The sequence below is a fragment of the Pseudophryne corroboree genome, chromosome 1 (assembly GCF_028390025.1).
Source record: "Pseudophryne corroboree isolate aPseCor3 chromosome 1, aPseCor3.hap2, whole genome shotgun sequence".
In the NCBI taxonomy this organism is placed as follows: Eukaryota; Metazoa; Chordata; class Amphibia; order Anura; family Myobatrachidae; genus Pseudophryne; species Pseudophryne corroboree.
The window spans coordinates 1,041,223,976-1,041,240,958 of record NC_086444.1 but is presented as its reverse complement, the minus strand read 5'-3'; positions in this window follow the sequence as shown (position 1 = coordinate 1,041,240,958).

The following is a 16,983-nucleotide window of genomic DNA, read 5'->3' as shown; positions in this document are numbered from 1 at the left end:
GTCGATATTCATTAGGTCGACAGTGTTGATAGTCAAATGGTAAACAGTGTGCAAAGGTAAACAGAGTCAAAAGGTAGACAGGTTCAAAATGCCTGCAGGGTCAAAAGGTTAACTTTTATTTTTTTATTACATTTTTCCAACTTTTCTGCATTTACTATCCATGTCAAAGACTATTACCATTAGTAACCTTGTTACTATTACCATTAGTAACCTTGTTACTATTACCATTAGTAACCTAGCCCAAAGCGTGGCGAGCGAACACATTTCATCAAATTGACTATCCATATCCCAAACTACTGTACAGTACTGTATCACCATTAGTAAAGTTTTGGAGTGCGAAGCGACCCACCGTGCCTGAAGTGTAGCTAGCGATGCAAGCCTGCGAGGGGATGCTTTTCAACAAATTAGGATTAAAAATTGTTTTAGAACATTGAGTGTTGAACTTTTGACCCTGTCGACCCTTTGTCTGTTGCCCTTTTGACTGTCGACCTTTTACTGTCGACCAAATGACTGTCTTTTTTTTTAATGTCTACCTTCTGTATTACAACCATAGCACCATTATTGTTTGCCTTAATGTACTGTAAATATGGTGAGGTCACTGTTTTCTAAGGGGCATTCATGTTGCAGATTGTGTTCTTAAGGCCCATATAGACGGGCCGATGCGGGGAGAGATGTGTGCACGGCAGGCCAATCTAGCAGCAGCGATAGCGACGCGCGGGGCTGCGCATCGCTATCGCTGTAAGGGGTACACATGGAGCGATCAGGCTTATATTCTAAGCAATCTAGTCAGATTGCTTAGAATATCGCTCCGTGAGTACCCCCCTTAAGGGACATTTGTATCTCAGATAGTATTCTAAGGGAATTACTGTGGCAGATTGTATTCTAATGTCATTCCTGTGGCAGATTGTATTCTAAGGGAGATATGTGTTTCAGATAGTATTGTACAGTAAGGGCATTACTGTGGCAGAATGTTTTCTAAGGGACGTTACTGTGGCAGAATTTATTTAAAGGGACATTACTGTGGCAGAATTTATACTAAGGGACGTTACTGTGGCAGAATTTATTCTAAGGGACATTACTGTGGCCTAATGTATTATATGGTGCATTACTGTGGCCTAATGTATTATAAGGTGCATTACTTTTGCATAATCTGTTATAAGGTCCATGACTGTGGCAGATCTCTACTTTGTGACGTAATGTGAATATACTGCACTACTGTGACTTACAGTAACATGAATAAGGTGGTCTACCGTTTGACACAACGTGAATCGAGGGCAGTACTGTGATGTGACATGAATAAACTGCACTACTGTCATGTGACGTGAATACTGTAAGATGGATTCAGGTGAATGCTGCATCATCTGTCATGAAATTAATTTACTGTATACTGTAATGTACAGTACTGAGATGGTTAAGGGTGGGAGGGCCGTATGTTGATGTGTGTCATAATGTTTATAAGGGCAATGCTAATGTGTGTCACAATGTCTATAAAGGTAGTGTTCTATCTAATACCCTGGACCTAATGTAAGCAGTGTACCAACAGGGGATACTTAGGGTTAAGCACCAAGGGGGAGGTATAGGTTTAGGCTGCAGGAGGGAAGCTTTTGGGTTAGAGGGTAGGGGGGTACACTATACAGTACTTAATGAACACCTGTCGGGATTTTTGCATTTAGTATTTTTGCATTTGGGATGCCGTCATCGCGGTACTGAGCGATGCTGGCAAAATCATATGATATTTTATGCTTTATTTTTTCCATTATTTACAATACTGTATTTCATTGTACTATAGCTTACGTTATAGTGTTAGTTTTCCACAGTAGCTCGTGCCCCACCCCACTATGAGCATGCCAGCCATGAAGAAGAGACCTCCGGCAGAGGTAATCATTATTATTGTTACAATCACACTATTTTCCTACAGTATTACTGTCATTTTTTTATTTTACAATGCTTGTTAACTTTTACACACAGACCGCCTGGTTATCGATACAGAGGTGGAGGAGGAGGAGCCTTCTGTCCACTTCGGTAAGTACTGTAATCTACAGTACTGTACATTGTGTTCTACCAATGGGTTAGATTCGCATGACTGACAGCGGCATTCTGAATGCCAGGATCATAATGTATCAGTTACGATTATGTTTATGTGTTTTTGTTTTTATTTAGTATCACGCGGCTTCGGCTGCAATCAGCACACACAGGTGGCCCAGGGTTCTCCGTGATGCCGCGGCTGTCGCGGCTCTGTGACGTCATCATTTGAGTACCGAGACCCGGCGGACGGCGGGCGCCACGGACTCCCCCTGGACAGGTATAAAGGTATGTGTTTCCACTATGCATGTTTATGTCCTGATGAAAATGTTAAATTGAATAACATTGAAACGTTGACCGCACAACGACTGAGAGTCTTCATTTCCCTATCTGGGAGCCGTGAGTGCCGCTGATTGCTATATATATATATATATATATATATATATATATATATAAAACTAATGGTGCGTCACTCCAAAGAAAAAATTCTCACTGCAGCTCCAGCTATATAATCATCGTTTCAATGCTGTTATTAAAGTGACAATTTCATCAATGCCACTCTAATAATCGGCACTGAAATGTTGATGGCACCCAACATTTTACTTATTTATGTGGCTGTGCAGGTCTGCAGGACATATGCATGTATGTATAACACATATTTATTTTTTTTTATTTTTTTTTCACACAGCACACACACCTTCATACATACATACATACATACATACACACACATTCACACACTTACAAGCAAACACATACACAAGCACGCACACAAACATACATACATAAACATACACACACAAACTTCAACCTTACATTTTATACATACCGGGCTGGGGCTTAAAGAGCAGGCAGGCGGCACTATGAGGATGGAGGGAGCTGCTGTGGTGGAGTATGCGCAGCCAGCAGCTCCCTCCAGACTTTCTCTGTGCAGAGAGCTATGGAGCTCTCTGATACTGCAGCTCCGCGATCGCGATTGTGAACGCGGTTGCGGCTTTTATTGAGACTGAGACAGCTGTCTCTTTCTCTAAAATGAAATGTTTGGCTCAGGGGGGGTTTCCAGGTACTTGGAACCCCCCCCCCCCTGCGTGCGCCACTGCTCCGTAACCTCCGTGTATTGTCCCCTTACTGTATATATTTGTAAATGTTAATCACGTCCCCTCTTAATCTCCTCTTTTCCAATGTAAATATTCCTAGCCTATCAAGCCCTTTCTCGTATTCCAGCATCTTCATCCCCTTGATCAGTTTGGTCGCCCGCCTCAGAACCTTTTCTAGTTCCACAATATCCTTTTTGTAGTATGGTGCCTAAAATTGTGCACAGTATTCAAGATATGGCCTCACTAGGGATTTATAAAATGGGAGTATAACACTCTCATCCCTTGCATCAATTCCCCGCTTAGTGCATGCTAATACCTTATTTGCATTCTTAGCTGCAATCCTACCGTACTTCGGGTACTGCTGCTAAATTTGTTATCTACTGTACTGTATGTGAACACACTAAATAGGGTAAAATTAGGGGATTCTGTATTGGAGAAATACAGAATCCCCTAATTTTACCCTATTTAGTGTGTATTGTAGGTGGCATTATTATTCTTGCTACCAAAGTGCATTACCTTACAGTTGTCTGTATTTAACCTCATTCTCCATTTTGCTGCCCATGCTTCCAGTTTAAATAAGTCATTCTGAAGAGACCCAGCATCTCCCTCCAAATTTATAACCTTACACAGTTTGATATCATCTGCAAAAATTAACACCATGCTCTCTAGACCTATAGTACTGCTACTCTAGATCATTTATGAAAATGTTGCACAATAGTGGTCCAAGTACAGACCCTTCTGGCACTCCACTTACACTGGTACTTCAGTCCAATTTGAAAAAGTTCCATTTACCACAACTCAGTGCTCCCTATTATCTAACCAATCCCTAAAAATACCTCCCAGTACTTTCCCCACTATGGATGTAAGACTACTGTAACTGGTCTATAGTTACCCAGTTAAGATTTACTTCCCTTTTTGAATATCAGCTCTACAGTACTTCCGCTATGTGCCAGTTTTTGGGAACCATGCCTGATGTACAGTACAGTACAGTAAGTGAGTAATTGAAGATCAAAAATAGCGGTCTTTCTACTGTAGTTCAGAGTGTAGTTCCATCAGGATCAGGTGACTTATTAATCTTAATTTTTTTTATCAGTCACAGACTACTTCCTCTCTTAAATAAGCACTTAGCAGTGGGATATTATTGTTGCTGATGTTACGGTATGTGTTAATACCGTCATCTGGTTATCTCTTGTGAATTCAGAAGGAAAAAACTCATTTAATTTTTACACTTCTGTACAGTATGTCATTATCGTCTTTGATTAAGATGCCCAACTTGTCTTTTAAAGGGCCTACAGTATACTCTCCTTCTTTTGCTGACTATGTATTTAAAAAACTTTTTGGGGTTCGATTTACTTTCCTTTGCTACTAGCTTTTCAGTTTCTATTTTAGCCGCTCTTACTGTATTTCTTTTTTGCATATTTTGTTACAATCCTTATAGAATTGGAATGACTCTGTACATTGTGTTCTACCAATGGCTTGGGTTCGGATGACCAGCTGTCAGGATTCCAGCGGTCAGGTGACCGACAGCGGCATCCTGATTGCAGAAATCCCAACAGGGCAAGGTACTTTTAGCATCTTAACCCCCGTCCTCTACCCTAACCATCCAATCATACTCTGATTCCGGCCTTGGCATTCTGAATGCCGGGATCCCGATAGCTGGTATTTTAAATACAGGTACAGCATAGTATGGACAATCATGGACAGTCATTCTGCTCCTATTAAGAATGTCTCTCTGCCTCCTGTAGCACTGTACTACTGTAAACTACTGTGCAATTTTGTAGTAACTGTACTCTATTTTGTTTATAATCTTTTTTTATTTTCCACTCAGTCATTATCATTGACAGCAATGATGATGAGAAGGAGGAGGAGGAGGAAGAAGAGGAGTAGGAGAAGCCTTCTCCCCAACTTGGTAAGTAATCTACAGTACTGTACTGTACATTGTGTTATACCAATGGGTTGGATTCGCGTGACCAGCAGTCAGGATTCCAGTGGGCAGGTGACCGACAGTGGCATCCTGATTGCAGGAACCCAACAGGGCAAGGTATGGTATCCTAACCCTCCTCCACTACCCCCTTATTCAGGCCTATGCATTCTGAATGCTGGGATCCCGACAGCCGGAATTTGAAATACAGGTACGTCCCCTACCAATGGACAGTCATTCTGCTCCTATTATCAATGTTTCTCTGCCTCCTGTACTCTACTTCCTGCAGCACGGTACTACTGTAAAGTACTGTACAATACTGTAGTACAGTAGTACAGTAAATAACAACGTAACATTTTACTTTTTGTTTTTGTTTTATAATTTTTTCAACACAGAAATCGTTGACATGGAGGTAGAGGAGGAGGCCCAGTGCAGTAAGTACAGTAATCTACAGTACTGTTCTGTACTGTAACATAATGTAGTAACATAGTTTCAGAGGTTGAAAAAAAACAATTTGTCCATTGAATTCAAGCTATTTGTGGTCTCCTAATGCAGTATTATTTTTAGGACTAATTTTATCTGCTGTAAATGATGGCTGTTGTGTTTATTCCTCTTTTTATGACTATAGTCCGCGATCTACCCACCATAACCCTGTATATCCTTATCCATTAGGAATTTATCTAGCGCATTCTTAAAAGTATTGACTGAGTCCACCTTTACTACTCTCTCAGACAGGGAATTCCAAACACATATCGTCCTTACTGTGAAGACCTCTTTTTGCCTCTGCAAAATTTCCTCTCCTCCAACCCGACTCAATATTTTTTTTTATATTCAACACAGAAATTGTGTCAAATAGAGAATTTCATGGAATTTTTGTTTTTACAGGCCCTACACTGGCACAGACCGCTGAGGAGAAGGAGGATCAGCAGCCTCCGTCCCACACCACACCGCTCCCAGCTAGTAAGTCCAGTCCAGTACAATTAGAAAATAGAAATAAAGTACTGTAGAGAACTCTAACTCACTGTACTGTAACATGTCTAACACTGAGCTGATCATCTTCACACCCTCTGACATAACCTTACAGTATATACAGTACATTCTCTCCTTTTACACACTCTTCACTCCAGAAATGCATGCTGCATATCCTGACTATTGATTTCTTCCTTAAACTACCACCTACAATATTTTGCACAAGCTTCTCCCTGCAGTACTGTACTGTATCACTGGAATTTTCCAACTCTACAGTACTGTACATTAAACTTGAAACAGGCTCTCAAGGCCCACTTCTTTATCACACCCAGCCATCTTTCATCCTACCTCTCTCTTCCATACTGACAGTCTATACCTTTCTGTCTTTCTGCTCATTCCCTTTAGAATGTTTGGGTTGCAGTTAAATACCGGCTGTCGGGGTAACAGTGTCATTGCCTATAGCTGTAATTCCTGCACTACAGCTCTATTACCACTTGTGGGTGTCCACAACACCCATAGAGTGTGAATAGATCCTGTGACAAGTGAATCGAGTCACCAAGTCAGCTGCATGGCGAGAGCAGCAAGGAGACTTGGAGCACTTGTCCCTCTGCCAGCGTTCTGGCGGGAGGGATGCCACTGTTGTTATATATGTTTGAAAAGTCGGTAGGGTGTCTGTTTTTTCCTGTCTATTAGGTAGGAAAAAACAGACATCAAACTGACTTTTCAAATAATTGAATATCCCCCTTATAGTACTAATGTACAGTATACTGTACAGATTATTTTTATTACAAACAAACAAATGCATCCCAGACACAAATGCATGTACTGTACAGTACAGCAGACAGCTTATGGCAACAGGACTCACTTATACCCACACATAGGGGCAGTGGCGTAAGTTCGTCCCAGTTGCCCGGAGGCATGATACATTTTGTGCAGAGAGAGATAGATTTGGGTGTGGTGAGTTCAATCTGCAATCTAAATTGCAGTGTAAAAATAAAGCAGCCAGTACTTACCCTGCACAGAAACAAAATAACCCAACCAAATCTAACTCTCTCTTTCTGCAAATGTTATATCTGCCCCCCCCCCCCCCCCCTGCAGTGCACATGGTTTTGCCCAACTGCTAAAAAATTTCCTGCTGCGATCAACTTGGAATTACCCCCATAATGCATAATGAGACGCTCCTGCTGCATTGCCCTGTTTAATGTAAAACTGTGTGTATACAGTACTTCTATTGAATGTAAACGTACAGTACAGTATATTACAATATCATTTTTTTTAATAAAGTGTCAGGAAAAAAAAGTCATGAGCACGCCTCTTGACAGATACACAAGCTCATGTAAAAATGTAAGCAGTGATCCCTTCCCTTTGGTTTTAGATTATGCCCTAATGGCTACAAGACTTGGCCGCTCACATACAGTACTGTACTCTGTTCCAAACTTCAATGGACCAAACTGTAAATTAAACATATTGTTTTGCATCTGTATACACTATTATTTTTTATTAATTACGCATTCTGAAGGACCTCATTGCTGCTGTGTAATTTAACTAGAGTATTGAGATGCCCCTTCAGCATTACCCTGATTCTTCCAAAATCAATGCCATCATTGGCTCCATAGCTGAGGGCTACTGTGAGGTGCAGGGTCATGGGCAGCAGCCATGTCAATCGAGTCTGGCCTGCTACAGTACTGTATGTGTACCATACGGTGCATTGAGCTCACTTATCTCAATAGCCACTGTGTATTTTAGATACAGTAGCAGAATGGGACACTCCTGAAGATTTACCCTGGTTTATGTAAAACCTGTGTGCACACTTCTATTGAATGCGAAGGTATATTACAATAGATTAAAAAATAAATTAATAACGTGTCAGGAAAAAATAAATATGCATTCACACTTTGGGAATCGAACCCGGGACTGTAAGCATGGGAAGCGGCACACTTCACCACTCGGACATGACACCTCATGATAGATACATAAGCTCATGTGTACAGTAAATGTAAGCAGTGATCCCTTCCCATTGGTTTTTGATAATGCCCTAATGGCTACGGAATGTACTGTATCCCCAACTTCAAAGGACCAAACTGTAGCTTAAATACATTATTTTTCGTATGCATACACTATTTTTATTAATTGCTCATTCTACTGTACCTCATTGCTGCTGTGTATTTTAACTAGGGTATTGAGATGCTCATTCTGCATTGCCCTGATTCTTGCAAAACCGATGCTGTCGCTGGCTCCATAGCTGAGGGCTTCCATGAGGTGCAGGGTCATGGGTGGCAGCCATTTTGTCAACTTGCTAAGTGATTGAATCTGGTGTATTATAATGTGCATAGAGCTCGTTTATCCCTATTGCTAGTGTGTAATATAACTAGGGCATTGAGACGCTCCTTCAGCATTGCCCTGATTCTTGCAAAACTGATGCCGTTGCTGGCTCCATAGCTGAGGGCTTCCAAGAGGTGCAGGGTCATGGGCAACAGCCATGTTAATTGAGTCTGGCCTGCTACAGTATTGTATGTGTACCGTACAGTGCGTAGAGCTTGCTAATCCCCATAGCCACTGTGTATTTTAGATACGCTACTGCAGTTTTGCCCTGATTTATCTAAAACTTGTGTGCACACTTCTATTGAATGTGAAGGAATATTACAATAGATACAAAAATAAAAAATGTATAAAGTGTCATGAAAAAATTAACATGCATTCACACTTTGGGTATCAAACCCGGGACTCTAAGCATGGGAAGCGGCACACTTCACCACTTGGAAATGTCGCCGCATGACAGATACATAAGCCCATTGATTTTGATTATGCCATAATGGCTACAGGATTTGGATGCTCACATATCCCTAACATCAATGGACCATACCTGTAACACATTAGTTTGCATCTTTATACACTACTATTTTTATTTGTTAATTTGTCTGCGGGACTTGGACGCTCACATTCCCTAACATCAATGGACTATACTGTAGCTTTATCACGTTCGTTTGCATCTGTACATACTGTACTATTTGCGTCTTTATATACTGTACTAAATACAGTACTATATACTTTATTTGAATACTGTAGTGTACTGTAGCATAATGAGACGCTCCAGTAAAGTAGTTCTTATGCTGTAGTTCAGCATTGTATTTTAATGGAGATCACACGCATGCATGCGCAATGGTGATTTTAAAAAGTGACATCTGGTGGATGATCACAGGTATTACACTCAAAGGTAATGCCAAATGATCTGTGCGCCTCCCTATGACTAGGCTAGCCTCCTTGCACTTAGGCACACTGTGTATGCCTGATCGTGACTAGTGCCTTAGCCAGCAAAAATAACGGAGGCTCCATCTGTACACACACATACAGTATGTGTATATATATATATATATATATATTTCTACTGCTCCCAGGTCTGGCACTCCATGCTTCATGCGTGACTGCGCCGGTGCCCTCACAAAAAGTAAATCTAACAACATGCAAAGGTGCGGCACTCAGGCTTGTAAAAAACTTCAGAGTCAGTGGACTTTGATCAACGTTTCAATATTTAAACATATTGATCCTGATGACAATATGTTTAAATATTGAAATGTTGATCAAAGTCCACTGACTTCTGTGAAGTTTTTCACAACCCTGAGTGGCGCATCTTTGCACATTGTTTTTTTATATATATATATATATATATATATATATAAAACTGTAATGCTTGTGTCTGTACATAGTACTTTTTATTTTTATTTTTTAAATATACTTCAAGGGACTGTTTATAAACTATGGAGACAGATTTTTATTTTTTTTTTGTAGGGGGAGATTTTTCTATCTGTCTGTTTGGCTGTCTGTTCCTTCCGGCATCACACAAAAACTACTGGCTGAATTTTGATAACATGTTCACTGTTGTATACTTAGTAAACTAGAAAGAAACTGAGGTATGTACAGATGTGTCCTCATACATCTTGCCTCAATATGTCATGTAGCGGGAGACGCCTGGAATGAGTGAACTGACAGGTCGCATGCAACTCCGTTAACGTCGGGTGTCTTTTTTGCCAAAATTGCATCTTATTCACATTGGTATGCAAATAGGACACACAAGCAGACTCTGCTGATTAAAATGATATGAGGTATGCCTATATTCTCTGTGCGTCTGTGGCTCTATCTGCATACAAAAATGTACGTTACAGTGCTTTCTAGGAAAATGTAAACTGCTCTAAAAACCCCTTTAACACATTCAGGTGTCGAAGTCGAAAATATTACAAACACACCACATGCAAATACCAAACAGAGTGGCCTCTGTGCGCGCGCATTTTTGCCGTGCATATGCATACACACGCGCTTCGTACACTAAACAAGACAAAGATTCTATATCTTATGCGCCCAACATTTAGTAGGATAAAACGGATACTTAATCATATGAAAGTTCTCGTGTAGAAAGTCCAAAAGGTTCTCCTTTATCCCTCCTTTAGGTTAGAAGACCCAAGTTTTTTCCTCCAAACGAATGCCGTAGATGGTAACAGGGGAAGGCAAAAAACAAACAGAAAAAATCCAATGTGTAGTACAGTCTTTTCCACAGTCAGAAAATATATATCGATTCGGGAAGACCGGGATCTTTAGATGTAAATTCCCACTCCGTGTATGGTCTATGTTAGGGGACCACCCAAATCAACGTGATGATGTGTATTAATTCGTGCTCACTTTGTAAGCTTACATAAAACACGTATTCTCATGCACATAAAGGTATCTTTTTCCTTGTTATTTACTTCTCACAGTCAGTTCCCATGTACTACCCAAATGGTCAGAAAGAATTTCAGCTTACACGTAGCTTACTTGTAACAAGTAGATATAATCATATAACAGTTTCTTTGGTCGTTTTCACACAGAAGGGATGGCGTTTTCACAAGCTCCCGTCCATGGATGTTAAAACAAACATGAAAAAAATATGAAAGCAATGTGTCTGTAATCCTTATCTCTAGATTATTACGTGGGGGTAGGATAATCTATACCCTCTCCCGCAGGGTGGAAACTACTTTCTTTAGGGATCACCAACAAAAGTGCTGGAATGGATTAATGCTCACTGGTAAATAGAGATGGAAACAATAGTGCCAGATAATTATCTAATAACCAAATGAAATCAATTTCTATTAAGCTTACACTCAAGCTTACTTGAGACAGGTCGATACAATCATATAGCGTTTTCTTTTCCTCTCCACTCGGAACAGCCAAAATCCAAAAAAATGTTCACCGTATGACAATGATACAATGGTAAATTTATTAATAAAAAATATTAAAAACATATAAACAATATAAAAAGGGATACACCACAATGTTGTGACCAAGGAATAACCTCGGAAGATGTCATCTAGAACTCAGCTGGATAGGTAAACCACACAATAAGGGCCCTCATGTGCTCACCGTTCCTGCCTGATACCGTAGGTGAATAGTCTGGGTGTATCTAAGAAAAAAACTCCACCAACGCGTTTCGACTGCTTATGTCTTCCTCAGGGTGGATATCAGATCCCAGAGCGATTTATTTAGCCTCTGGGAGAGCCCGCCCATTTAATTAGATAATTGATGTATTATGTAAATTCTATAGTAATGGGGGACCCAGGGTCTGGCTGTTAATGATATGAGGTATTTACAATTTAAAATGAATGAGTAGGAGTATTAAATAACAAGTAAATGGTGATAATGGATATACTGATGAATTTGATATAAGCGACATGGTTGTCGTAGCAACCCGTATCCGTCCAATCACATGGTATCAGCCCGTTGGTATACCAATCAGAGTGAGCCTTTAATACCAAGGTCCGGATGTTACCTCCGGAGAACGGTGACATACTTCCTCACTATTCGTTCCACTGATCTCCGGAAGTTGAGCGGATGTGCGTCCACTTCCGGGCTGGTCACGCCTGCGGAAAGCACACAAATTATGTGCGTTGCATCGGCTGACAAAGAACATGTGGATTGCGTTCCACCTCGTCCCGGAAGTGACGAGTATGTGGGGAACATCACCAGGGTGAACGGCCGATAGCCCACTGTCGTGTAACATTCGGTTCACATGTCACAGGAAGTGTCATTAGCGTTCCAAAGAACGGGAAGGCATGACCTCCATCAGTATTAAAGCAAAAATTACACATACAAAAACGGGTCAATTAGGTGCATAAGTGAATGAAATGGGATTGATAGTGTGTAAATACATCAGAGAAACCATTTCAATTCAAATTCTGCATTTAAACCTGTGGGGATGAGTGATTTCATCATATGTATTGTAACACTGTAGGGGTGCAAGGTGCCTTTTCCTGGGGAATATGGCAGCACGCAGCAGCTGAGGAACAACACAAGTCCAGTTTCTGGTACAACTGACCCTGGCCAGTTTTATTGAAACAGAAAATAAAACAAACCCCAAAATAAAAATACCTTGCCTGTCCGGCACTAACTAAACATAAGATGTTCCTAACTGTCACTAAACAAAACACAGAGTTCTTCAGTACATACTGTATAGCTTACTTGCATCAGAAAGCGTGTCTCTCACACACAGATCCTGCAGCCTTCCCAGGCAGTCTGCCCATACTAATCAGGTTAGAAGCACTATATCACTCTTACACAGCTGAAACCCTGATTAGCCCTCTGTGAGGCCAAAGACCCGAACTGGGCCCAATGTCTAGAACTCGCCTTATCTCTCTCTCAGAGCCTTTACCCAGCTTTTACAGCAAACTGAAAAGGTTCAGACAAAACAAAAAGCATTTTTCCTAGAAGTTAACATTTTCTAAAACATGTAAGACAAGAACCTGGGACAAATATACCTGCCCTCAAACACTATCCCAGTGTTCTTGTCACATATCCCCCTCCCCTGTTTCGACCTAGGGGCCGGAACACTTGTAGCCCCCAAACAGAAGATGCGAGACAATGCATCTGCGTTGGCCAATTGTGTTCCCGGTCTATGTTCGACAGTAAACTTAAAGTCCTGCAACGCTAGAAACCATCTAGTTACACGAGCATTCTTGCCTCTATTTACATACATCCATTTTAAAGGGGCATGGTCTGTCACTAGTCTGAATTGTCTACCCAAGAGGTAATATCTCAAGGTATCTAGTGCCCACTTAATGGCCAAAGCCTCCTTTTCCACAATGGCATACCTTTTTTCATGCTCATTGAGTTTCCTACTCAAATAAATGATAGGGTGTTCGTCCCCATCTCTGGTTTGGGACAGCACAGCACCTATCCCTACCTCTGAGGCATCTGTCTGTACCACAAATTCTTTTGAAAAATCTGGTGTTATCAACACCGGTTGTGAACACAAAGCCACTTTTAATGCTTGGAACGCCTTTTCTGCATCAGGGTTCCATTTCACCACATTTGACTGCTTCCCTTTGGTAAGGTCTGACAACGGCACCGCTGTGGTCGCAAAATTAGGAATAAACCGTCTATAGTACCCAGTAATTCCCAAAAAAGCCCTTACCTGTTTTTTATTCACTGGACGAGGCCAGTTTTGAATAGCATCAACTTTATTCAATTGGGGCCTAATCAGACCTCTGCCTATGGTGAAGCCCAAGTATTTGACCTCCTCCATTGCGAGGCAGCACTTCTTTGGGTTAGCAGTTAACCCTGCCTCTCTGATTGAGTCCAGTACTGCTTGTACTTTAACCAAATGTGACCCCCAGTCTGTACTGTGAATTACCACATCATCCAAATAGGCAGCTGCATATTTTCTATGGGGCCTCAAAATTTTATCCATCGCCCGTTGAAAGGTTGCTGGAGCCCCATGCAACCCAAAGGGTAACATCTTATACTGGTACAGCCCCTCCGGAACCGAAAAGGCTGTTTTTTCTTTGGCGCTATCAGATAAAGGTATTTGCCAGTAACCTTTGGTCAGGTCCAATGTGGTGAGAAACCTGGCTGTTCCCAGCCTTTCTACAAGCTCATCCACACGGGGCATGGGGTATGCGTCAAACTTGGACACCTCATTTAACTTACGAAAGTCATTACAGAAGCGTATGCTACCGTCGGGCTTCGGGATGAGCACTATGGGACTGGACCACTCACTGTTAGACTCCTCTATGACTCCAAGTTCTAACATGGTTTTAACTTCCTTAGAAATAGCTTCTCGCTGAGCTTCAGGAATCCTATATGGCTTTAAATGAACCCTGACCCCTGGTTCTGTGACAATGTCATGTTTTATTATGGTCGTTCGGCCAGGCAGCTCTGAAAATACCTCCCTATTTTGGATGAGAAATTCTTTAACCTGATTGTTCTGATCAGCTGATAATGTCTCTGACACCTTCACTGCGGGAAGCAACCGGGGTGAAGACACCGAAGGGCAAGGCTCCGCTGACAGAGACAACCTATCTTTCCAGGGTTTGATTAAGTTAACATGGTAGATCTGTTCGGGTTTTCTCTTTCCCGGCTGGTATACTTTGTAATTAACCTCATTCACTTTTTCCCTAATCTCAAATGGACCCTGCCATTTAGCTAGGAATTTGCTTTCCACAGTGGGTACCAAAACAAGAACTCTATCTCCAGGAGCAAATTCCCGTATCTTGGCACTCCGGTTATAGACCCTCTGTTGAGCACTTTGGGCCTGTTCCATGTGCTCTCTGACAACAGGTACCACGGCTGCAATCCTATCCTGCATTTGTGTTACATGCTCAATAACGCTTCTATAAGGAGTGGGCTGTCCTTCCCACGTCTCTTTGGCAACATCCAACAGCCCTCTGGGGTGTCTACCATACAACAAATCAAATGGAGAAAACCCCGTAGAGGACTGAGGAACTTCTCTGATGGCCATTAACAAGTAGGGCAACAAACAATCCCAGTTTTTCCCATCTCTCTCAACAACCTTTTTTAACATACTTTTTAATGTTTTATTAAACCTTTCCACCAACCCGTCAGTTTGGGGATGGTAGATGGACGTCCTGAGGTGAGTGACCTTAAATAACTTGCACAATTCTTTCATGATCCTTGACATAAATGGAGTACCTTGGTCAGTCAAAATTTCTTTTGGTATTCCCACTCTACTAAATACCTGCACCAGCTCCCTAGCTATCGCCTTGGTTGTGATAGTGCGTAAAGGGACAGCCTCAGGATATCGAGTGGCATAGTCCATAATTACCAGGATATACTGATGGCCCCGAGCAGACTTTAACAAGGGCCCCACGAGATCCATGGCTATTCTGTCAAACGGGACCTCTATAATAGGCATGGGAACTAGTGGGCTCCTGAAATGGGGTCTAGGGGCATGATACTGGCATTCAGGACAGGAAGAACAATATTCAGACACTTCTTTATAAACCCCTGGCCAAAAGAACCTTTGTAAAACTCTTTCAGTGGTTTTTTCTGCCCCTAAATGTCCTGCGGTAACGTGACTATGAGCTAAATCTAGTACCGTTCTCCGATAAGGCTGGGGAACTACCAGCTGTTCCACCACATCCTCACCCCTTTTGACAATGTGGTACAAGAGCTCATTACAGATGGCCATGTGGGGATACGTAACCCTGTCACCTGGTACCACAGGTTCCCCATTAACAATCTTAACATTCTCTCTAGCCTTTATTAAGGTAGGATCCTTTAACTGTTCAGACGCAAACAGATCCTTCTTTACCTCCAGGTCAGGCACGCTTTCAGTTCTAACTACTATGTCTCTGTTCCCGGCAAGAGGGTCCTCACTGGACTCCCCATCTGTCACTTCCCCAGCCAAACTAGCAAAAGGCAAAGGGCCAGAAAGTACCGAAGACCCACGTACATCCAAAAAATCACCGGTATTATCAACTGGCTTTTTACTTCTCACATCTGTTGATAACCGTGATTCCCACAGTTTCCAAAAATGAGGAAAATCCCTCCCTATTATGGCCTCATGCACCAAGGTAGGGACCAGTCCCACTTTAACCATTGCTGACCCACAACAAGTTTCTATATTCACCTCAGCAGTGGCATAATATTGGGTATCCCCATGTATGCAAGTTACCCCAATAGGTATTTGCTGGACCTTTAAGGGGTTCACTAACCCAGCTTTCACGAGGGTAACTAAACTTCCTGAATCTAGCAAGGCCTCTACCCGGTTACCTTCTAAGAACACATCACACATTTGTTTTTCCAGCACAGGTGAAGGTACCACAGTACAGGCTAACCTAGCAAAGAAAGACATTCTGCGACATTCAAAGGCAGCATCACATTGCATGGGTTCTTGCGTGACTGGGCAATTGGCAATAACATGACCTGGCATACCACACCTAAAACATTTAACCACACGATTATCAACCCATTTGGGCAGCATAGACCGTTCTAGCCCCATTGGCCTGTTTCCAGGGCCAGTGTTTACAGTCTCTCCAGCCTTGCGTTCTCTTAACCGCCCAGCAACGTTTTCCCACGGAACAGTCTTACCAGTCTTTACTGAAGGGCGCTGTCGAGGATCTATGGGTTGCTGGGTGGTCATCAGTAGTTCCTCTGCTGCCAAATACCTCTCTACCATGTCCACTAATTGGTCAGCAGTACCCGGGTTTCCATGGCTCACCCACTTGCGCAGGACCAGGGGCAAAGATCTCAAGTAGCGGTCCATGACGACTCTTTCCACCATCTGGGGACCAGTTAATGTCTCTGGCTGCAGCCATTTTTTTGTTAGCTGAATAAGGTCGTGCATCTGGGAGCGCGGAGGCTTCTCCATGGCGTACAGCCAACGGTGCACCCGTTGTGCTCGTACTGACAGCGTGACTCCCAGGCGGGTCAGGATCTCAGTCTTTAGTTTATCATAGTCCCGAGCCTCAGCAGGGCTTAAATCAAAGTAAGCTTTTTGGGGCTCACCTGACAGGAAAGGTGCCAGCAGACTGGCCCACTGTGCTTTCGGCCAGTTCTCACGCTCGGCAGTCCTTTCAAACGTGGTCAGATAGGCCTCCACATCATCAGCCTCTGTCATTTTCTGCAGGAAGTGACTGGCTCGTATAGAACTAGAGCTGGTTGGAGCACTGACGGCCACATCTCCAACCCGAGCTGCAAGTCTCTGCACCA